We start from the raw sequence: 24,664 nt of genomic DNA, 5'->3' as shown, positions 1-24,664 counted from the left end.
CTAATTATAGGGAGCATTCATTGCCCCTCTCTGCCACTCACAAGCCTCTCTTTGGCTGAAGCTAGTGGTGACACCTGTCATTTGACTAGAAATATAATGTTGAGGCCACTGTGGCCACTGCCACGAGTGCCATGCCCATCTCCTCTGTCAAATATTTATTACCGTAATCTTTGTCCAGCTTGCCTTTGTCCTTGTCTATCTGTGAGTTCCTGCTTTTGCCTTTGGCTTCAAACTCTCGAGCCAAACAAAGCGTCAAATCACAATCATGATTGTGGTCGTACCTCCTGGGTACCGAGGCAGCTAACTGAGTACTAGTACTGCCATCTGTATCCAACTAACCTTTGTCGATGCTCTCTAGCAAACTTTGCCATTTTCTTTTAACTTCACAAACTTGAGCCAAACAATTTTTCGTGTTCCTTGAGAACTGTGTCTGTGTATATGCCGCTAAATGGATGGTTGACGATCCGTTATCCACAGCTTTTGGTTGTCTTTGGTTGATGTCGTTGCGCCTCAAGCAAGGGAGGGACATATTGAAGTTACAAGATCTGGTAATCTGGTACCTTCTCGCACTCCAAAAAATGGCTGTAAAACCAAGTTGAAAATATCCAAGCCAATTCAACTCCACCGCAAAGGGAACTCCACACGCAGTGGGCTCCGCTCAATCTGCTATCCATCTCTGAAATTCAAAACTCTATCACCGATAGCCGCTTGGCATGTTTTCCCTGTGGTAGGCCTCAAACAAATCCAAAGCTCCACAATAAACTGTGCATAGCAAGGGCTAAGAGCTCCATCCAAGCAGATGTCAATTCGCTCCACGGCTTACACCAAGCTGCTCCAAAATCCACCTTTTCAACTCCAATTTCCGGCCTCTTCATCTCCCAAGCCGCACCTCAATCCGCCTTTCGTAGGCCAAATTGTGGCCGCACAAGTCCCAATCTACTCCGCGAAGTGTGGCAAATAGGGCACTCCCAAAACTGCTCCAAACCTCCTCAAGTCCTCAATTGGCACGAAGCCGCTTCAAGGCTAGGCTGCTAAACTTCTTCTCCGCTCCAAACTGTCGTCAAGCTAGGCCACTGGCCTAGCGTTTCAAAACGCTGGCCTACTGTGGGCTCCTACCTTGGTGCAACATTTCAAAACACTGGATTGGATGGAGGGTCACCGTTAAGCAAGGCAAGGGAGGAGCATTTCAACACGCCGGTGGGGCAGGGAGGGAATCTGAGTAGCACGTGCTCTCAGGCAGCGTTTCAAAACACATGGGAGAGAGCACCGAAAGGAGCAAAGGGGGCAGGTAGCCATTGCCTTTGCGTTGTGTAGCTACTATCAACACAACATTTCAAAACGTAGATGGGGGGCAGGGACGTCCTTGACAGGGCGCGTCTCAAAACGCAAGACGCAAGGGGGTGCAGTGAAACCAAAAAAGGGCCGCAAGGGGGGAGACACTGTCGGATAGGGGCTACATTTTCAAACACTCCCACAGAGAGGGGTTTGGCGCTGCTGCACAGCAGCAATGGGCAGCGAGTGAGCAAATTGCTCAGCATTTCAAAACGCTGCAGGCACCAGCGAGATGGGCAGTGACAGAAGAGCTTCGACTCCTCACGGGATTCTTCTCTGGTTGCTCCTCGACACCGAGGCCTTCAAGGAGCACACAGCTCTGATACCATGTCAGAGTCGACGATGTAGAAGCGTAGAGACCAAGGGAGAGAGAGAGAGAGAGAGAGAGAGAGAGAGAGAGAGAGAGAGTCTCTTTAACCAATCAACCTTGGAAATGAATAACTGAATGTATATTTAATGGAGGCAAGGGATTGTTTATATAGCAATCCCAGTAAATAGCCCTATACAAGACTTTGACAAATAAGTAAAATAAATACATAAAAGCCAAACTAAATAATGGGCTTACATTGGGCAGTTCACTTGAGATGCCTAAACTTTAACAGAGACCCCAACAATCATTCCATTTACAACTCAATTCATGCAATGATCGGTCACTAAGTTATTTTTCTAATAAAAAAATACATATTATAAAATACATATGACATTGTTTACTAGCAAAAAGGAAACACATCACTATGGCCTTAGCCCCTTGGGCAGGCCAAAAAGGGAAGACATCACTAAGGCCTCACCCCTTTGGGGCAGGCCAAAAAAAGGAAAGGCCACTAAGCTCTTGATAAATGTGGCATGAAGGCGTTCTTCAAATGAGGCATTCAATTTCCCACTAAGTTTGTGTCTTCTCGCAATCTTCATATGATTTGGGGTAGCGACTATCCTCATCAATATACGTCAAGAAGACGATATTGCCATAGAATATAACTTCCAAATGAGTGCCCAATGTCAAGCAAATAAAGGCCACTCACCCTCAGCACTATCTAACATGGGTATTGAATGAAGTATAAGTAGTGGGATCTAGGGCGATGAAGTGAAGAACATTTTTCGCGAAGCACGGACATCGTCAAATTTTTTCTTGTTTACTTTTCTTGTCCATGTTTACTTTTTTGGTCCGTGTTTACTTTGGCCCCTGAGAGTGGCTTCGCCTTGGGGACAAGAAACCCCACGCTGGCGCATGGTAATTAGGGTGTCGGGCTACCAGCACGAGGAGGTCTCGGTTTTGAGTCTCCGATGGGGGGGGAGGGCCAATGCGCTGAATTTTTTCTCCTCCGTTCTTCCTCCTTGAGAGCCCTACAACCCGTCTGTGACCGTTGATCCCACCGCCCTGGGTTCTAAATGACCCCGTGTTAGATAGTGATGAGGGCCACTGAGCTGAAAGCATTGTTTCTTCGTTGAAGAGTACATACACCTAGTACCTACATACGAAGGTAATATTGAGAGATTATACCCACTTGCTTCCCATGTTAAGAGCATGAAGTTATTTGAAGGTGGAGAGAGATAGAGAGAGAGAGAGAACCTTTATTTCAAGTCTGGTCTTTTTTGCACAATGCCAGCATGGCTCCTCAACTTATGACATCGTCTTTCACCTTGTATTTACCTCTTGTACCTATCCCTCACAATGTAAACTACATCCATGTCCATCGCTGCAAGGCTTTCCGTCACCATCATTGCCCATGGGTTTTTGTAAGGTCCTAGGGGTAGTGCATGGATGAGGACGTTTGTTGCTATCCCTCTTCAATTGCTAGGCCACTTGTTTTTGTGAGAGCTATAGCCGATTTCCTCCTACCTATGCTAGTTGTTATGGTGGCATTTGTACCCAGCTCATGCAGTGAAGGTCCTAGGGGCTCCCCTCCTCAATTACTAGGCCACTTGTTTTTGTGAGAGCTATAGTCGATTTCCCCCTACCTATGCTAGTTGTTATGGTGGCAATTGTACCCAGCTCATGCAGTGAATTGGCCAATTCGCCTTCACTCCCTAGCGCGATGTATCCCTTTGTGAATACTTCTATTCAACCCTTATATTATATTGTTTTAAGGCTGCCAAAAATACCCTACCATTGCCTGTTGGCACAATCTGACACCTTTGGAGTGATACAAAACCTTTGGAGTGATACAAAAGAAAGCACTAAATCCTTCCTACAACAACATTGTCCCTTTAGAAGACTATCTCGATCATCAAGCATGTCTTCTTGAATTTAGTATACACGTGCAAAGCCATGTGTGTGTTGTGCTTTCACAAGACCACCATTGGCAGAGCGAGAGGTGGGGTGCTAAGTAAGCTACACCTCCCAGAGGGCGAGATCTACACTCAAGCCTTCTAATCCTACCTTGCTCCGATCGATCTTTGCATGTGCGACATGTGCCTCGGCTCCCAATAATATTGCATCTTTTAGCAACTATGACCATTCATAGTTTAATCGAATATTTTCAATATTTTGCTTCCTAAGAAAAATTGTGCGTTTAGAATTAGGGTGTTGTTCTATCCATGCCTAAATCGGTCCAGCCTCTTTAGCCAGAATCTCTCCAGATTCCTTTGGCTCTACGAATGAGAGAGAGAGAGAGAGAGAGAGAGAGAGAGAGAGAGAGAGAAGCTGACGTGCCTGCTTCTAATCCATGTCCTCCCCCCTTCTCACCATCTGCAGCTTCAAGAAAGGCCTACAGTGCGCACCTACTGGGACTCTCTCTCTCTCTCTCTCTCTCTCTCTCTCTCTCTCTCCATTCTGCCGATTTTTGTCTCTCTGCCATCGATGCAGAGGATCAGCCAGACGCCGAGTTAGGCATGGATAGGAGGCATGGCCAAGGTAGGCGACAGACCAAGCATGGATAAGGATTGCGGGATCCAAAGGGGTGGACTGCAGAACTCAATCGGTCTCACAGGTAAGACAATGCAACATATGATGGTCGGGGTGTTTGCGAATTCTGGACGAATGGAGAATGGGCATGCAAGCGACCGGTCGACTGCAGAAACTATCAGGCCTATATTTCTACACCGGAGGTGGCTTGCGTAGGGTCTGCTCTCTCTCAAACTCTCTTGCACACAAACCAGGGCAGGTCTGGGGGCTAGAACCGTAGGATCTGTGTGTGGCCTGCCTTTCCTCCCCTCACCTCACCTTCAACACCTGTCTTTCCTCCCCTCCCCTCCTTGGGTGCGAGCTCCTTCCAGCCCTCTCTCCTTCTTAGATAGTACGCGAACCGCTTGCGAGAGAGAGGGACGATCTCCTGCACACGAGCATGGCAAAGAGAGAGAGAGAGAGAGAGAGAGAGAGAGATGTGAAAACAACGTCATTATGAGTGAGATCTTTTGTGCATTTCATTTTCTCTCTCTTTCTCTTCCTCTCTCTCCTCCTTGACTTGCCACACATGCACCCTCCTTTTTTTCTTTTGGTTTCTTGGTAGCATCTTGGATGATTCTTCTCAATCAGACATGCGTACAGACCTACTGTTGGAGAGCCCTTAGATAGATCTTTTTTTATAGCAAATCACACTTTACATTGCTTTAAGAGTTAGATTTAGATAGGCTAGATCTTTTTTTTTAAAGCCGTACGGCTAGTTTCACGAGATTGGGCCCACTCACCCACACCCACATGTCGCACAAGTTGAACCATAGTGGGTGCACTTAAAGCCCCTCAACTTTACCACTACGCCAACTCCTCTTGACGGATAGGCTAGATCTTTTTTGTAACAAATCGCACACAATCCTTGCGAATCGATATGAACGTCCTTATGAGCGCACAAGGGAAGGTTTCCAATCAACGAGCAAAGAAAACCAAGCGAAGCCAGATTCCAATCAAATATGAGCAACACCCTTGGAAAATTAATACGAATTAATGCAAGATTAAGATATATTGAAGAAAATAATCAAGTCATGCTGGCTTCGACCACCCCACACCTAGACCCAAAAGGGTCGTACATCTAAAATTGTCACGAAGCAATAGAAGCTACAAAATCTCAAAACTCCTTACATGTTGAGGCAAACCAAAACAAGTGCCCGTTGCTCAAGCATGCACCCTTTTCTCAAAGTTAACTCTTGTAATGCTTCAAACAAAATCTTTCAAGATTTCACTCTTACACCCTTAGCTACACAATTTACACTTTCTGGTACCATATACAGGCCAATCAATGCAACAAATTGTGATTGTGATAAATTTTGAGAAATAAATCTTGCAAGGTCTATTTAGCATTTTGTCCACATTCGACAAGCTTATCCAATCATTAAGCATGCCTTGCAAAATTTTGTTTCTTTTGCGCTTTCTATAATTTTCACGCCAGTAAGAACCCTTTACCAAGAGGGCAATACACAACTATGCCAATCCCGAGTTCACTGCAATTAATGTGAGAAAAGGAGCAATGTGAAATGACATGCTTATTCTTTCATGTTCGCCCATTGACTACCATAGTAAATGCAGCATGCATGTATGGGAATGGTTGGCATTCCCCACATCACACAACCACAAAGACCACTCTAGCTGGACCGCATGGGCATGTTGTATGGTTGATGTTGAAGCCTCAAATAGCCCTAGATATTTCACCTTTCCTTGCTCCACAAGCTTCTTCATTTCCCCTACCCGCATAGCAAAGCACATGAAAGCTCAATACGAGGAGACTCTATAGAAACTCATGCAAAAAAATTAGGTGACTGAAAAATACGCATATGGCTGCATTTTGCATATGTTGACATGATTTGAATGTTTTCATTTTTTCGAAGTTATATACTTAATGTTTGCATCTCATTAAAACCTTGGCACCTTATCAAATAACATGCAGGTACTGATTTGAGGAAAGTTGCATTGAAGCTCCACAAAAGCCTTCATGGAAAGTGAAAAGTGTAGTAACAGAGACGTGTTTTGGGCCTGTTGGACTTTTAAATAGTAGCTTTTCTCTCTATCCACTTCACCAATTTCCTCTCAGGATCGATGATTTTCATGTCCTTAGGAGTGGCGATGTTCTAATCTCTTTGCTTGTTGAACAATTTTTACACTCCCTTAGCCTCTAGGTAGCCCATTGCCTCACCTCTGAAAATCAACAGGCCTCATTAGCTCCAACCATGCATGAACTGCGGCATAGAGATGTTAACAATTGTTCATGCAAGTCCATTCTCCTTTCTATGGCCTCAACAAGGAGGATTGGAGGCCACACAGCAAAATGGTTGCTGGCAGCCTCGAGGTTAAATGATGAAGTGTGTGTCTCTATAGGAGTAAGTCGTTGCGAGAGGTCGATGTGCCATGAACTCGTAGGACTTCTTTGATAGACTCAAATAGCCCCTGTGTTGCTATATCCTCTTCTTCTTCAAGGTCGTTGCATATCGAGTAGATTGCACAACACTTCTCGGTCTTTTTTGCGACCAAGTTATCCTTTGCAAGGGTTTCCTTCAGTAGAGTCTTCACTTCAGGCAAGTGCTTTTTGTAGGATTTGCATATAAAGTACCTCTTCAAAGCTTCATTTGCATCGTCGTTATCATCCTCCTTGTCTTCCCCTTTTGCATCAGAAAAGAGATCGTCTGCACTTTGTCAAGACGGAAGAGGAGATACTCCATCATCGTTATCATTCTCCTCGTCTTCCGCTTCTACATTAGAAAAGAGATTCGTCTGCAGGGCCTCGACGACATTGCCTTGGAGTGTCTTCAAGCGAGCAAGAAGACTCGTCGTTGTTGCTGCGAGGCTTTGTCAAGACGGAAGAGGAGATCCAGATGTCCTCGGCCTTGGTCTCTTGGGAGGCCTCCTTGGTGGCCACTCTATGCACGCGATGCATGGGATGGCAGATTCTAATTGTGTGCAACCCTCCTACCTACTCAAGCATCCCCCTATCGGACTTCAAACTGGTTGTCTGATGTGGGTTTCTGTTGCATGTATTGAAGCAAGGGACTTGCCTAGCACTGTGTGCGAACCACAGATGGCTCCAAGCACGCAACTAGCCTAAACTAGTAAGCTCAAAGATGACAATGGTGTGTCACTCACCGCTCTACGCTTGTTGTCGTGGAGGATTCCTCGTCGCGAAGAAGAGGGAGCCTCCGTTGCGCCGCGCTCACCCACCTCGCCCTCGTTGTACCGTCGCAATGCTCGATCACTCTCTCTCTCTCTCTCTCTCTCTCTCTCTCTCTCTAGCACACACACACACACTAGTACACAAAGGAGACGGAGAAGGAGATGGAGCAAGAGCACTCTTCTTGCATTGCACAAATGAGAGAATGAGGTATTCTAGGTTTAGATTGACTTTTGTATGGGCTTGCCCGTTCACATTTGGACGCCCACACTTAGCCAATCTTACCCAAACATTATAGGTTCCAGTTTTAGAGTGCGTCTCTCATTGGCGATCACTCTTAACCATTTCTACCTGACCTACAAGCCCAGCCAATAACATAATACACTACTAGCGGGTCCGACAAGCCCGGCCCATGGCTACATAAAAGGTGGTCACTTGGTGGTAACATGCCCCCCTTCCTGATGTAGATTCCACCCTCGGAAGCTAGTGAGAGAAAGTCCGTTTTGTCCATGTTGTCGAGCAATTGGATTTGAATCTGCAAGGCAAGGTAACTGTTTTATGCAAGCGGAATTATATGGCCATAAATCACGAGAGGAATGTAAAGTACATGTGGAAATGAGTAAATGCAAGATTTATGAAATGCTAGACTGCCATTAAGGATAAATAAATTGCACTGATGAAATTAATTAATCAAGAGTTTTGGGCTTATGGGTGAGTTTATCAATTAGTTAGCTATGACTAAGCCTAAAACAACTACTCTAGTACTAGCTAAGCTAAGAAGATTATCTGAATGCAAGATTCCCTAATTGTGCTTTTTAGCTTTGATTAGCCAACTAGCTCTCACAACTCTAAACAAAAGCTTGAAATTTTAACTGTAAGCTCGATGGAAGTCTTTTAAATGTCATTTTTTCTTCTTTTACTTTGATTCTCAATCATTTGACATGTGTGCTTATTTTGTATGTCCGGGCCTTTTTGCTTCTCAAGGAAAAGCGCCCACACTGGGAACCTTTAGGGCTCTAGTACCATAGACAATACATGTGAGTGAAGTACCAAATCAAGCCAGGATTCTCTTCCAGCGTAAGATTTTTCATTGCACTTATGTTTTTTGCTTCCATTTCCTTGGTATTCTCACTAGTGTCTTTTGTTGTTTAAGTGAGCAAGCTTCTCTATGCTTAAAACATTCCTAATGTCTCAAACACTCAAATAATTTTATCAACTAGGACTAGTGGTCAAGTGAATGAGTTAACCTAACGTCACAGTCTCTTAATTTCAAGGCTCATCTATAAGATTAAACTCTAGTTCAATCAACTTAAGCAAAGACAAATTTATACATCTATAATGGCAGATAACAAACATACCTACTGCACTCAATCAAACCATGAAAAACCACAATTAGCAATTATACATATCCACCAGCATGAATCATGGAAAGTAGTACACCTAGAGGTATAGAGTTGCTCATTTTGTCGAAGCAGATGTCCTCATCCATGTGGATGAAAATCCATATAAGTCCTACATAACAATATCAAACAACAAGGCACTATACCTCTAGGAGGCATGTCAGTGTAAAAAATTTGAAACTCCTAGAAAACAAACTCAAAACACGATCCAGACCCCTAACCTACCTATCTGTCATCCCTTTTAGAATCAAAGAAAGAGGATATTATATAAACCAGATATTATTTCATTGAGGCCATAGTCTTCCTCGGTCTCTATTATTTCTTCTTCATCATCCTCTTGCGCAAGCGTGTTAGCCAAGAACCTCGCTATGCATGGATACTCATCCAGTTGGTAATAGGTGAGGATTTTTGCCAGTAGTTTTCTATTACTTTAGGTGCCTCATCGAGTTGCAAGGGTGGTAAGGTACTCTCCCAGGATCGAACTTGAAGTGGTTCATCAGGTGATTGTTGAACACTGGGAGGTGTGGATTCCTTTGTAGCTTCATGGAGGTCCACTATTGTAGGTGGAAGTTATGTAGAAGCTTTATCTCTATGGATGCATTACATGAGGAGCTAGAAGCTTCACGGGACTCCCCCCTTCCTAAGCTAGGTGGAATAATTTGGTTTTGCCTTGGAACCCAAACTAGCTCTGGAATAGGTGTGTAGCATTTTGTGATCTTTCCCTTTCCACGGTCTGCCATTGTCTTTGAAGTTACACAGATTGACTCACATGGTTTTGTAGGTGATAGGGAAAGACACATTTTACGTTTAGGTACCTAAATTTGATCATTTTCATCATAGTAGCCTTGGGCTTGCTTCTAATAGTCTCTTTGGAATCCATCGTGATTTGGTCTTGACTCTCCTGGAGTGTGCTCTTGGTTTTCCATGAGAAGTTTTTCTTAAAATGGATGTAAGGTTTGAGGTATCTAGAAGTAAGGCCTTGGAGACCCATTGATATGTACTCTTAGGTTGTGCAGGTTGACTACTTGCGATATTACTGCTTGCTGCAACTACAAGTGTTGAAGTGCTAGGTTCATGGACAACCGACAAGGACAAGTTAACCACTTTGGTTTGTGAATCTTGGCTATCCTACAACTTTGCTAGAGTCTAAAACATAGGTGACTTTGCTTCAATAATAGGGGTAAGAGTCGGTGGTCGCGTCATGACACTACCAGTACCCCAATCAATAGTGCAATTGGTTGCCAACATCCACGTGCATCCAAGGTTTATGTTGCTCTCCATAGTTCCAACAGGCATGACCAAAAAGTATTGAGATACAAGCCCATTTTCATAACTGACAGAAGTGTGCCAGATACCAAAATTTGTGGTTTTTTTCTTCTTGAAACCCTTGACTTGGATAATACTCTCAGATAGAGATGAATTTCCTAACTGACACTACACCCCATATGATAGCAGATTATACTAGCACCCGTGTCTAATAAGGCGTTATATAGTACTTTTCTATAGGCGTTGTTTAGCTCAATAGGGTATCGTAGAGGTGTGTCAGAGTCCAACCAATCCTTGTCGGTTTCAACGTGGAATGCATATATAACTCCAAGGTTAGCCTCTCGTTGGCGTCTTATGCGTTGTTGTCGCTCCTTAGCCTCAGGTTGAGCTTGTCTTCTTCAATTCTTTTTGTGCCTTGGCTACCCTTTTTTGATGGATGGCATGTAGTTCATCTTGGCTTAAAGGATCGTAGTATCTTTTAAATTTTCTCCCATTGAGGAATCCAATGGTTTCAACTCCATCAAGAGTCTCCACACGAATGGTACCTTGTGGGGTAATTTCACATACTCTATATGGTCCTTTTTCCGCATATTTCAACTTTTTCTTTTCGTTACACACTCCATACATAAGGACTTTATCACCAACATTAATATCCTTGTTCTTTAGATGAAGGTCAAACCATTTCTTCCTCTTATCTTTCTCCACAAGTGCGTTTTGCACAGCCAATTGCCTTTCTTCATCTAACCTTTCAAGGATATATAAGCGCTTAACTAAAGAGTTACCATCCCAACCTTCTTGTGAAGCTACAACAGACTAGGAATTACAAACTCCCATGGGATAACGGCTTCTTAGCCATATACATTTTGAATGGTATACAATTAATAGCCACTTTGTAAGAAGTACGATAAAGCTCATAGGGCTGAAGTCATCTTCAAATCCCAATCTCTGCGATGAGCTTCCACCGCTTTGGTCAAGATAGAGATTAAGGTCATGTTGGTGCTCTCAGCTTGGCCGTTGCTTGTGGATAATAAGGTGTGGACTTATGGTGAGCTATCATGAAGTTGGTAGTGAGTTCTTTTATCACTCCATTTATAAAATGAGTGCCATTGTCACTCACAATCTCAAAGGACAACCAAATCTTGTAATAATGTTCTCAAAGAGAAACTTGGCAGTTGATCTTGCATCAGTCTTACGTGTCGCCCTGGCTTCCGCCCACTTTGTCACATAGTCAGTGGCAACAATAATATATGGAGATTGAGTGCTACGAGCTTCCGGACTAATTAGGCCTACAAAGTCCAACCCCCATTTTTACAAATGGTTTAGTCACTTTAACAGGATGTAAGGACATCTTATCCTTTCGTTGTGCGATCTTGTAACGTTGGCATTCATCACATCCTTTTGCAAAAAGTGATGCATTTTTTAATAAGGTAGGCTAGCAATAGCCTGATTGCAACACCTTTCTAGCTGTTAGTTCCCCTGAGAAATGTCCTCCGGCTATACCCATGTGGGCTTCTCACAGTATGTATAAATACTTATCCTCACGGGCACAACGTCTAAGAATATCATCCTTCCCTATCATGTACAGAGTTCCTGCAATGAGAGAATAAGGTTCACATTCTTTTAATAGTTTTTGAGATATGTCCTTATGAAGCTCTTTGGGTGGAAAACCATTAACTAGAAAGTTTACAATCTTCTCACTCCATTCAGGTATGGTTTTGACTAGGAATAGAGAAGTATCAGGTAATTCATCATCGACTCCAGTAGTAGGGGCTTCACCATTGGATATGCGAGACAAATGATCCGCCATGACATGTCTTTTACCAGGTCTCACCACAACGGTAAAATCAAACTCAAGGAGAATTAACAACCATCGTGTAATTCTTCCCATGGAACAAGGTTTATTTACTAGATACAACAAGGCTTGATGATTCACATAGAACACAAACTTGTTGGCAAGAAGGTAGTAGCAAAATTTCTTCACTGCGTAAATCATAGCTAAACCTTCTCGCTCCGTAGTGGTGTAGTTTCTCTCGGCATCATTCAATTGATGACTTGCAAAGCTAATGGGGTAGTCCAATTTATGTTCTCTTGGTTGAGATAGGACACACCCAATAGAAAACTTTGATGCATCAACATGCACATGGCAAATTATATTCCAACCGAGCACTTGTAAAATAGGAGCATTGGTCAAGGTCTTTTTCAATGACTCATAAGCATGGTCACACTCTGTGGTCCAGTTGAACTCAATAAGAAGCTTGTACAAAGGATGAGCTATCTCAGCAAAGTTTAAAATTAACCGTCGGTAATAACCAACATGGCCCATGAACCTTTGAACTCCTTTATAGTTTGTAGGTGGTGGCAATTCAACAATGGCTTTAATTTTGCCTCATATGTGGAAATCCCATTTTTGGACACTATATGTCCTAAAATGACTCCATGTTTAACCCAAAATTAGCATTTGAAAGGGTTTAAGGAGATGCGATACAATCTGCACTTCTCAAACACTTTTCATAAGCATGATAGATGTTCTGTCCAAGAGGAATAAACACAAAGGTCATCTAAGAAAGCTTCGCAAAACTCCTTCAAATTCTCTAAAAGCAGTGTTTATTAATCTTTGAAAGGTGGCAAGGAAATTGCTTAAGCCAAAAGCCATAACACGAAATGCAAACACTCCAAATTTGGTTATAGATGTTGTTTTAGCTTAGTCTTCTAGCGCAATTGTGGTTTGATTGTATCCAGAGTACCCAACTAAAAATCTATAAGCTTCCTTTCTTGCAACTCTTTCAAGCACATGTTCTAAATATGGCAAGGGATAATGGTCCCTCCTAGTGGCGGCATTGATCTTCTTGAGATCCACGCACAATCTGAGTTTCCCATTATTTTTTGGTACAATCACTATTGGGGACACCCATTCTGAGTGCTCAATAGGGTATATGAATCTGCATTTCACAAGCTTTTCAATCTCTTCTTGAACCATCTTTGCATATTTAGGATTCATTGGGTAGGGTCTTTTCTAAACTAGTTTAGCCATGCTATTCATGGGGATTGTGTGCTACACCACGGAAGGTGGAACACCTTTCATATCATGATATGTCCAAGAAAATATATCCCTATATTCCTTGAGAAGTTCTTTAAGTACACACTCCTCAGTCTCTGTCAGATCTTGGGCAATGAAGACAGGTTTGGACTCTTCCCCTGGGTCTGCTAACTCTATTTCCTTAACTATTGCTAGACCGTCATAGATTCCATTGCTTCCATCGATGGGTTTTCTTTGAGCCTTTGTATACACAACTTTACGTTCCTCTGTGGTGTAGGATTTAAAATGTTCAGGTGCAAGGTGTAAGTCTGTGGGGTTCTGTTGTTGAGTGGACTGTGATTTCACTTCCGATTCCGTTTTTTGTTGAGCTAACTCTCAATTTTGTCGTCTCCTTATGGTACGGCTCAACTTTGGCTTCTCAGTAGACTCTAGTTGTGCAATGTCAATGGTTTGTGGACTACACAACATAATGCTTTGAAGGTATTCACCCTAGTTATCTACCAACTTCCGATGAGCATCACATGCCCCTATATAATTAAGCCATTCTGCGGTAGATTTCTTTCCATCAAGAAGTGAGTACGCCCACTTTCCCATGAATTTAAGTCACTTTCTTCTTGGATGACACTAGGTATGGCTAGGGTCTACAGACTTCGTGAGCTTGTTGTTGCATAGGGAACACTGTCTCTGTAATCTGGATCTGCCTAGGTGCTGGTTCTAGATCCCTTTGGGTATCTTCTACCAAAGTCCTTAATTGCTTGAATCGCTCAATCTCCTCTATAGGGTTTGGATAAGTTCCTATCTTCTTTTTGGATCCTGGCCATTGTGGCTCATGACGATCTTCCTTGCTAGTTTCTTTCTTAGTGGTTGTTTTGGTCTCCGCGGTTTCACCTGAATCAGAATCCTCTTCAGCGTTGTTCATATATATGGGGTCGTCACCAGTCCCTATGTTGGTCTTTGAATTGGGGTCTGACTTTGTTGGTTTTTGCAATCTCTTCCTTTGTGTTTTCTTCTTTTTCTGAGATTGGGCAATTGATGCCGTGTCTCTTTCCTCAAGAATAAAATTTTGTTTTTGGAGCATCGATCGTGTGAGTACGTTCACTAGTACCACAGATGTACTTTGTGATGGCTCCTCGGTAACCTCAATCAAGTTCAATGGTGTGATCTTCAATGCATTTGGATTATTCAGACATTGGACAATCAAATTATCTATGCCACATCGATTACACATGAGTATCGGCATTGTAGACGTGCTCGCTTGAGTGGTTTGCATTAGTGTGGCGTTCTTTTGTAGCCTAATAGGACACTCGGCCAGACAATGTGGACCTCCACACACATAGCATTGAAGAGGTGGTCTCTTAGCAGTATAATTGATATTTTGGCCTCTTGCGGCAAGAGCAGCTACTTGATAGACAGGTTTGACTTGTCCCCAATAGTCCTCCATGTAGTATTGTGGACTTTCTTCAAGCGCATCAATGCCATAGGCCATATTAGGGTCTATATCTTCCTCGTAGCCTTCCAAACAAGCAATAGATGACTCACAACCCACATGATTCACAGAAGTGATTCTCGGATGTGGTGGTTGCGGTCCTAGCATTGGAGGTGGTAAGGGTGTTGTTTGAACAACATTTTGGGCCCTAGGGGCCATGTGTTGTGACGTTTGTTCAAGAGGTGGGACCGGCATCAATGCAGGCACTCGAGATGTGTGTCCATGCTACGGTTGGTCTATTGGCCATCGTGTGCTTAAATACTATGCAATCCTTAGCCTGATGACCATACCTCCCAAAGGAATTGTAATTCCCATTGAATTTTACTCTAAAAGTAGGGCATTCACTAGTACTATGTGGACCATAGCATACTGAGCACCATTGTTGTTCCCTTCTTGGATACATATAATTGTTTTGCGGAGCATGATTGTCTCTAAGACTCTCTTGAATGGCCTTGGTAAATCTGCTAAAGTCATCTCAGATATCTTTGGCTCCTTAGCAATAGGCTTTAGGGTCATTGGCTGATGGCTCGATGCTTGCAAGCTAATAGATTTAGGCTCAACAGACACTTTTTCTCCTTGAATCATTAAATTATCCTCCAATTGGATCACATTGGTGGTGACTGCTTCCCAAGTGGTGATACCTCTAATGACTAGGCCATTGTAGATATCCTCATGTTGTAATCCCCTAATGAATCTATCAAGAAATTGATTATTATTGAAATGCTCATTTGGATTACAACGAGAATTCAAATGCTTCAAGCGACTAATAACGTCTCTCACCGACTCTCCTTCCTCTTGTTGGGCTTTGGGGACCTGAGAGGCTACACCCCAAAGCACTCCCTCTCGTATGTATTCTTTCAATAACAATCTCCTAAGAGTAGGGTAAATCATTTTTCTTCCACCCTTAGGGTTCTATACCAATCCCCTACCTTCCCACTTAAGGTTAGGCTTAAATAATTACTCTTATGCAGGTCATTGTGTTCTCCGAGAGATCGCATATTTGTTCAAACACTTCGATATGCTTTCTCACATCCCCGTCTCCACTAAATTTTTGTGTGAGGTTAGCTATTTGTACTGCCTTACTTCTAGGTTCTCTATCAGGCGTGTTACACATATTCTCAGCAATAGATTGACCGATAGCTTGAGCAAATGTTCCCAAGTCACCTAAGTGAGCAAGCACCGTGGGTGAAGGCGCTCCAGAGACTACATGTGGAGTAGGTATTGGCATTGGGCTTGGCTCATAGGAATCCCTTGGGTTCCACATTTGGTATGGTGTGCCATGTGCCGGCTCAAAGTTCATATGTGTGGCCCTAGGCATAACAGGCGTTGGATGTGACATGCTAATGCTAGCCGGTATGGTCCCATGGAAATAAGAGCTTGGGTGTTGTGGTTGTGAAGCATAGGTTGTTGAAACAATGGGAGGGGTAGGGGCTACATGAGTATGAGGACCCATAGGTGTATATGATTGGTACACACTTGTAGGTACTGTTGCAGGCATTGAGCTACCATGTAGCGGTGCTTTACTAACAAATGAGGTCCATGGCATGTTTCTTGGCATGCCCATCATAGGGGTAGGCATGGTAGCCGTGGTGTCATCAAGGGAAATATGAGCTAGACCTGGAAATTTAAATCTGTCACTTGTGGTCTCAGATTGCACTGAGACCCCTGGCGAAACAACACATGGAGGATCCATCGGACTTACCGAGAGGGAGTCTCCATTTGCGATAAGGTTGGTTGTTTAGTCTTCCTTGTATCCAAGAATCTCATGAGACCCATTCAAGGCATGTGAATCCCCTTGTTCTGTCTCTCAAGCTCAATAACATATGGATGATCTCGCAAACTCTTTGTTGTTGATCCTCTACACTAGTAGCACCCATTGTGGATTGTGGGGCATCTAACCAACCCACGTGATAGATGTGACCTCTGTACAGGTCGGTTATAGTTTCCATTTCTAGTTCGTACTCCTAGTTATCATTTAGGAACACTCCATCTAGGATTGAGGTGCTAGGGGTGTCTTTTGAACTAGATGCAATGTGGCTCTCTATGGGTCGACCCTTAGTGGTCACTAATTCAGGAGCACTCGATTGCTCTCCTAGCAAGGATATTGACATAGGGGCTTTCGCTTTTAACTCTCTTTGTTGCTCCGCCTTGCGTAAGCTCTAGATTTCCTTTTCCCTAGCCGCAATGATATACTGCTCAACCTCTTACACTTCGGCAAGGGTTCTACCATTAGGTAATATAACCTCGGAGGGGAATAGCTATGAAGAGTCAGGGGGTGCAGTGAATGGAGTATTCACGTGCGCACTCTCTAAGAGCATGGGGTCTATGTTGGCCATGAATGGAGAATTTACTTTCCCACCCCCTTCATCTACATCGTTAGCTCCATGTTCGGAGCGAGTGGCTCTACTAAAGGTTTCCTTCAAGCGGCTAAGCACGCTCCGCCCAAACCGTGGGCCCATGGCATGCATGTCTTGGCTTGAGCTATCAGGATTAGGCATTGGGTAACCCTCCATGACGTCGTAGTCAGAGGATGAAAGGGCATGGGGACTGAACATGCTAATCTCCACCCAGCCATGCCCTATATAGGCCCTTGGCCTGCTAAATATAGGGACCCCCTTGACTGCATGTCCATCCTGGCCCTTGGCCGTGACTGGTCCTACCCTTGCCCTGACATTATTCCCCCCTTAAGAAGAGTTTTCGTCCTCAAAAACAAAAGTGGGAGACTTCTTCTTAAGAACACTAATGTTTTCTACCATAACATCGCTCATGGATCCAACGGTTCATTTGAGCGGAACCCGGGTTAGTAGGAGGCTCAATGAAACCAAGAGTAACATCTTGATTTTCTACATTGTTGTCCCTTTGTAACCATCTGATGGTACCGGTTTCTATCCAAACATGGTGTGTAGACTCCATTTAGAACGCTCATGAGCATGGTAAAAGAGTTTATCACAACAAAGGTGTACCAAAAAGAGTACCTCTTGTCACTTTCCATGAAAGTAACTTGCTGAGATAACTCATCAACCAAGTTTAAGTCCTTGACTTGTTCCCAATTTTCATCATCAGTAAACAACCCCACCCTAACGAGTGTTCAAGGTTGAGAACCTGACTTATACATGAAGAGACTACCTAGTCGCAACATGCGTTAACTGATAGTAAGTAAACTCCAAAAAGAGCAATAGATGCTATTTAATTGGATTGCTTGGTGCTAATGTACGCACTTTGCATATCCTTTTAGCCCAAGGTTACACTTTGTAATCTACCAATCCCCTTGGATACTGACAGTACTGAGGTGTGTTTCCCCCACGGTTTACAGATAGTCTTCCCAGACGACTGGTAAACGGGGAATCACAATAGCGTATAACATTGTTGAGGAATCAACAATGTCCGGAATAACCGTCGTGGTTAACTTAGAAAATCCACAAACACCCAAACCGAGCCATGACCTCTATTGGTGATTAGTAGACCCAAAAGTAATCTCATAGAGATAGTGCACATAGAGTGCAAAATGCTTCATAAGCAACAACCTGAGGAATATGCATGCCGTTCCAAATCAGCCTTTGCTAAACACTAGGACCCATAACACCTAGTGTGCATGCATTTAGCAAGAAACGAATCCGAACCTGTATATCCATGGTGATCTTTGCCAATACTTATGGCAAATGTGATGCGCGTAGCACACATTAAAAAAGAAGGTAAATAGTTCTGAAAAGAAACTAAATACTTTCAGTTGCAATCTTTTGCAAGCCTTGCTGAAACGTCTGAATGGCAATAGAAGATGAAACATTGATCACTTCTAGGTACACACAATGAAACTTTTTCATTAACAACTTATAGCCTTGCTATATGTATAAACAACCATCTGTAATGTTGTTTAGCAATACTTGTAGCTGAACAAGTCATTCTAAGTATCCGACAATTTTTGGCCCACTGAAATTGCTCATGATACGTCGTGCTGAAAATGGTCTAGAAAACAGATGTGACCAGGACCTAGGGACTTTGTCCTGACACATAATTGAAATAATGGAGCCACTGTCAGTCCAGGGACTCATATTCTCCACACGTGGAATATGTCTCATGTAAGGATGTGTAAAAAAGAACATCCTTCAAGTACAAGATGTACTTGTGTGTGGAGGTAACTCTAAACACTCGCGACAAGAGTGAGAGGGACCCTCATTCTTTGCTCCACACTGGCTAAACCAAACTCCTTGAGTTCCTAGACCATGTTGTATCCCATGTGACAACATGTGCCAAATTGAATCCTACAAGTAGGTTCGTAACAGCATAAAGCAGAAAGATAGATTGGACACTTGGCCCAAAATACTTTGTGGCGACATGCCCTTGGCATGGCTCTGTAACATGCAAGCGTACTTATATGTCTTGAAAAAGCAAGCAAAGCATACTAAAAATAGAATAACATCAAATCAATAGATGCGTACCTGGAGATTTGAACGCAATGTTCACTTACCCGGGTCAAATGGAGAGGAGCACGTCCCCTACCTGAAAAAACAAACAGCAATGCACTAGGAACCCTAGGTGTTGCCTTTGCAATCCAAGCCCTTGGATTAGAATCTACGTAGTGAAACCCCTTGGCCAAACTCTTTGTAGAAACTGCTCAACTAGTAGATAACGGTAACCAACATAGTCAACCGTATACAGAATGATTGGAATCAACTTGAAAAGTGTGTTCATCCACTACCGCCTGGTAGATTGCGGAATTCTTTCCTTGAAAGTATAACTGGGAGAAGTATAACTGGGGGGGATCAACTGTGATCCTCAATGCATATCAAATTGTGATGCTTAATGCCTATGGGGTGATGTAGCAATCACCCGCCGGGTCTTACCCCAAAACAGTATGTCCATAGACACTCCGTAGTGCTATAGAGAGAGCAAGAGATACACAAAAGTGAACTGCCGAGCTCTTATGGACAGCCATGCTGTCGCAACTGATTACTGCACCTATACTTTGTTGTAGAGATCAGCTGTTGTGAGTTGAAGATTATCAAAAACTCAACTTGAGTGTCGCACTGAAAACATGTAGTGCAAAAATGACACCCTAAACATTCGTAATGACAAGACTCTTGCTTGTCCATTAACATCGATGTGTACGTCCTTGGGTAGATCTTGAAAACAATCACCCAAAGAATGCCAATAGTTGGGTCTTACCCTTGGCCTGACAACGGCTCTTAGCCTGTTTGGCTCATAGCCCTTATGAAAAATAGTGTTCAATCGACGAACCGATGAAGATTAATTGGAGTAGCATCGTAGCCACGTGCTAGCTGTGAGTTAGAGAACCTTGGCTCAAGCTGACTCACGAGAAAAACATGTATCAAAAGCTTCTTAGAAGATTTTCATTTTTTCCTTAGAGAGAGAGGTAGAGAACGAAAAGAAGAGCATGCTGGGCTGAGAAACTTTCCTTGTTTTTAGAGTGTGTGCCAAAGCTATGTGCTCTTACGCATCTATGTCTGACTTGCAGCTCATTGTATAAGCATTCCCTAGTTTTCCGGTATGACGAGAGAGAGAGAGAGAGGTATGACTCTCTCATCGAGAGAGGTAACAGAAAAACACAAAACTCATTCCGATCCACCTACCTTGCAAGGGTCGTGATTGTATGAGGAAGACTTAGCATCGGCCCTTTGCCCGTAAAGTAAGTCCTAGAGGTAGGTTCCGTTTAGTGTTGTTGTGTGTTGATAGCAACCAACAATCATATTAAACAATCCCTTTGTTTAGTCTGTCCGTGACAGAGTTGCAAGTGTGATATCGGAAGCATAATCTCTGAAGCGGTGGAATTCATGCCACCTGGTTAGTATGCCTTGCATACAGTTTTTTAAGCCCTTGGCGAGAGTGATGGCCTCAAACATGAGAGCCAAAACTGTAAGTGCCTTGCACAGTTTAAACTGGTAGGGATTTGGTGAGCTGATATTCCCTATTTTTCCCATGCCCTTGATTCCAAATCAATGGGCAGTATCTTGGCACAAGGAAGAATCCTTGCTTCATATAAATATGTTTGTGTTGAGAGCCAACGGACATGGCTGCTGCAGATATCATGACAAAAATAATCGACCGTGTCGAGCAAGTTCAATTGAAATTAACCAGTACTATGTGGTAAGCATCCTCCGTCAGCATATAGAAACCATTACAAGGAGTCGGCCATGCCGAGCAACTTGCGTCCTTCAACAAGTCCAGTAAGAGGCCATGCATGTCTCCTTGAGATATTAACAAATAATCCCTTGCCATGTATGCAACAAAATTTGAATGCTTATGTGAGCGGTCAGAGGCCGTGCCTGTGCTTGGAGTGGGAAAAGTTTGTCACCTTTGATGCATTTTAGAGATATGCAATAGAGGTGATACATGCTCAATAAACAAATATCATTTGCATACCTCATTAAGTACTCCTACCGATGAATCTTTCCGTCGTAAGAATCGAAGGAGTTGCTATCAAGAAGAAAACCGAGAAATTATTTTCCAGATACTACTCAATGGATGCTCTACTTTCTGGTGCAAAGGGCCTTGCCCAATTTGCAACCCCAAATTCAGAGGTAGAAAAAGAAAGACACCTGTCAGTCTTCCTGAAATGTAACAAACAGTTAGCCGTGTTGATCAGCTTTGCACCCGTCATCAAATTGAGCAATAGGCCATGCTTATTTCCATGAAATCCGACATGCCTTTGCATCAATTGTAGCATCAAATTGTAACCTCAGATAAGCGTGTGTTGTCCAGGTACTCTCGAGAAGCCGTGCTTCTAACCGACATGATTTGTACGCAAGCTGTGTTTGATTTGGGTGTACAACTAATCGTTGGCCCTTGCCAACAATGGATGGAACAAAATTTGAATGCGTATGAAACTATCACAAGACATGCTTGTGCCTGGAGTGCCGAAAGCACTCACACGTTTGTTGCATGAAGAGCTATACGGCATGTTTGAAAACTTGATCAAACTCAAACAAAAACTAATGCATACCTCATCCTTGAATGAACTTGCCGTGTTGGCCCATTTCCTTAACTTCTTATCGCATGCCAAGTGGCTTCAGTTTGCCCTCAATGATGCTCGTGCTCGCCGAGATTGAATCACCATAGTTTTGCATGGTATGCAGGCTTGCTTGCATGAAAGTCATCTTGCCTCTTTCGATCTCTTGTTCCACCTGTATGCCAAAGCCAGTTCAAAGGCGCATGTCAAACTCCTATCCATGCTCAAGAGTACCCAAGTTCGAAATCCGGTTGACACAATGGTGTCATCTGTGAAACCATTGCGGGTTAGAATCTGTAGAAAATTGCAGGTTTACAAAAGGTGCTAGCTTTGATCATTGCAAAGCTCTCCCAATTCCAATCTTTACTTGCATGCACATGTGCTGTTGACATGCATACACAGTCACCCCGCCATGGGGCTCTAGACCCCGCATAGTCACTCCCTATATAGGGTATAGGGAGTGTCTCTGTTTACGTGGCACTCATTGCTCCTCTGCCTTAGGCTCTAGGCCCTCAATAGGGTATTTTGGGGCGCCCATCCCTGCTAGATATAGGGACCCCCTTGACTGCATGTCCATCCTGGCCCTTGGCCGTGACTAGTCCTACCCTTGCCCTGACAGAGGAAGAGTCACTAGACACAATATGCGGGTCCTGAGTGGTACTGCCTTGGGTTTCTGTTGAGGACCTAGAGCCTAAGGTAGAGGAGCAATGAGTGCCGCGTAAACAGATACACTCTCGAGATACTCATCCTCTAGCACACGACCAGAGTGTAGGTGCATGTGACCTCGACACTCTAAAGGTGTTGGTGAGTGCCCGTGAAGGCCGCTCACCTACTTTTTTAGGTGTTTACAACCCAATCTTTTGTATTTTTGGTCCCTTTTTTTAACCGAGCCACAGAATATGGCGTACAATAGCTCAAAACGAGCTTCTTCGCTAGAGGGATGTGCCGTGCTTTACAGCCCCCAATTCGGTTACGTACAGCCCTCGGAATCCTAAAACTAGTTTTCTCCTAGGTGGAGAGAGGACTAGAAATAGTAAGTCCAAAGGGTGAGTGTGAAGGGGATGATGGAGGACTTGAGGAACTTGTCCCACATGCCCTCCCTTCACTTGAGATCCTAGTCTTTATATATAAGGTAGTGTAAGTAGTATATCATAGGACTGAGGCCTGGGCTTGGGCTTGGGCTTGGAGAATGATCCCGATCCCTTCCTTTTAGGATAATAAATTTTTTATTTTGATTCCCAATTTTTTTTTGGTCCCAAATATCTCGAGCGTTTTTTTTTTAATAGTTAGGCGGTCATCGCACGTAGTTTTGGTGGCCTTTTTGGGCCACACACACACACACAAAACCTTTACCTACTCTCCTAAATAACCTAACCTTATCTCCTTCTACATCTAACTACTCTACTAACTAAGCTTAACTACTCTGTTGACTACTAACTGACAGTGAAGCTACCTACTCTACTAACTGCTTACTTATTCACTAGCTAACACACCAACTACTAGCTGTGCAAATTAAAAAAATTTGTGTAAAAGCAGACATTGGCAGAAAACAAGCTATTCACTAACTATGTAAAGACTGTGTGCAAACAGACATTGGCAGAAAACAAGCTAATTGTCTTACCTACTTACTCATTCACTACTCGCACACTGACTACTAACTGTGCAAAAGATTATATGCAAGTAGACATTGGCAGAAAATAGAGATTATGCAGGAAATAAAAACTTGCAAAAAATAACTTCTTCTTCTTCCTCTTCCTTCCTAACACAAACACTCATAGAAGAAGCACAGAGTGCCTCTTGAGCTTAGTGCAGAGCGATTCCCCGGTAGCGGCGCCAAAAATATGGGCTTCTGCCACACGTATCGAAGCAAGGGACTTGCCTAACACTGTGTGCGAGCCATAGATGGATCTAAGCACGCAACTAGCCTAAACTAGTAAGCTCAAAGATGACAATTGTGTGTCACTCACCGCTCTACGCTTGCTATCATGGAGGATTCCTCGCCGCAAGGAAGAGGGAGCCGCCAATGCGCCGCGTTCAACTGCCTAGCCGCCATCATGCTGCCACAATGCTCTCTCTCTCTCTCTCTCTCTCTCTCTCTCTCTCTCTCTCTCTAGCACACACACACTAGTACACAAAGGAGACGGAGAAGGAGATGGAGCAAGAGCACTCTTCTTGCATTACACAAATGAGAGAATGAGGTATTTTAGGTTTAGATTGACTTTTATATGGGCTTGTCCGTTCACATTTGGGCACCTACACTTAGCCAATCTTACCCAAACATTATAGGTTCCAGTTTTAGAGTGCGCCTCTCATTGGCGATCACTTTTAACCATTCCTACCTGACCGACAAGCCTGGCCAATAACATAATACACTACTAGCGGGTCCAACAAGCCCGGCCCATGGCTACATAAAAGGTGGTCGCTTGGTGGTAACATCTGCTACTCCAACCTCCCCTGTTGAAACCTGTCAAAACCAGTCCGCGACGGCGCGGACTGGTTCCAGCATGTTTTTGGTTTTTGTTGTTTAATAATATTGACACCCATATGGCAACCAGTCCATTGCTCGAAAAAAAACTTTTAACTTGGCAAACCTATATAGTACAGGTAATTTGAATAAATTTGAAAGATTTTGCACTAAAATGTGTAGGCTTCCTCACCTTCAAATTGAAATTTTAGAGGTGAATCTCAGCAATTGTAGGTGAAATTATACTAAACCTAGGTTTTCTTTGAGCACTGGTTACTAGTCTTAACCAGTCCACATCGGCGCGAACCGATTCTAGCACGTGGCAACACCGCCGCCGCTGGCGATGGAGTTGGGCGTGCCATGGCAAATTTTTTGTTTTTTTATAAAATCACATTTGTATGAAAAAAAAAGCTCCAGAGCATGTAAGAGAAGCTGAAAAACTATCAGAACGGGTTTGCGGCCTAAAGGGCAAAGACTTTAGAGTTGGGTTCTCTTTTTTTGGCTAAAAATAGAAAAAATAATTTGGTTTTTTCTCTCTACATATTTTTCCATTGGTTGATACATAAAGTATTCTTTTCTATGATTATCAATTCCTTGGGAGAACCATGATGTTGTAATTACATAAAGCTATAGCCTATATGGGGAAATGGGGGGATACTCCTATGATCTTGGGGGGAGAGAGAGAG

The sequence above is a fragment of the Adiantum capillus-veneris genome, chromosome 7 (genome assembly GCF_014529385.1).
Source record: "Adiantum capillus-veneris isolate H3 chromosome 7, ASM1452938v2, whole genome shotgun sequence".
Taxonomy (NCBI): Eukaryota; Viridiplantae; Streptophyta; class Polypodiopsida; order Polypodiales; family Pteridaceae; genus Adiantum; species Adiantum capillus-veneris.
The sequence above is the reverse complement of the archived record's forward strand: the minus strand, read 5'-3'. Positions refer to the sequence as shown.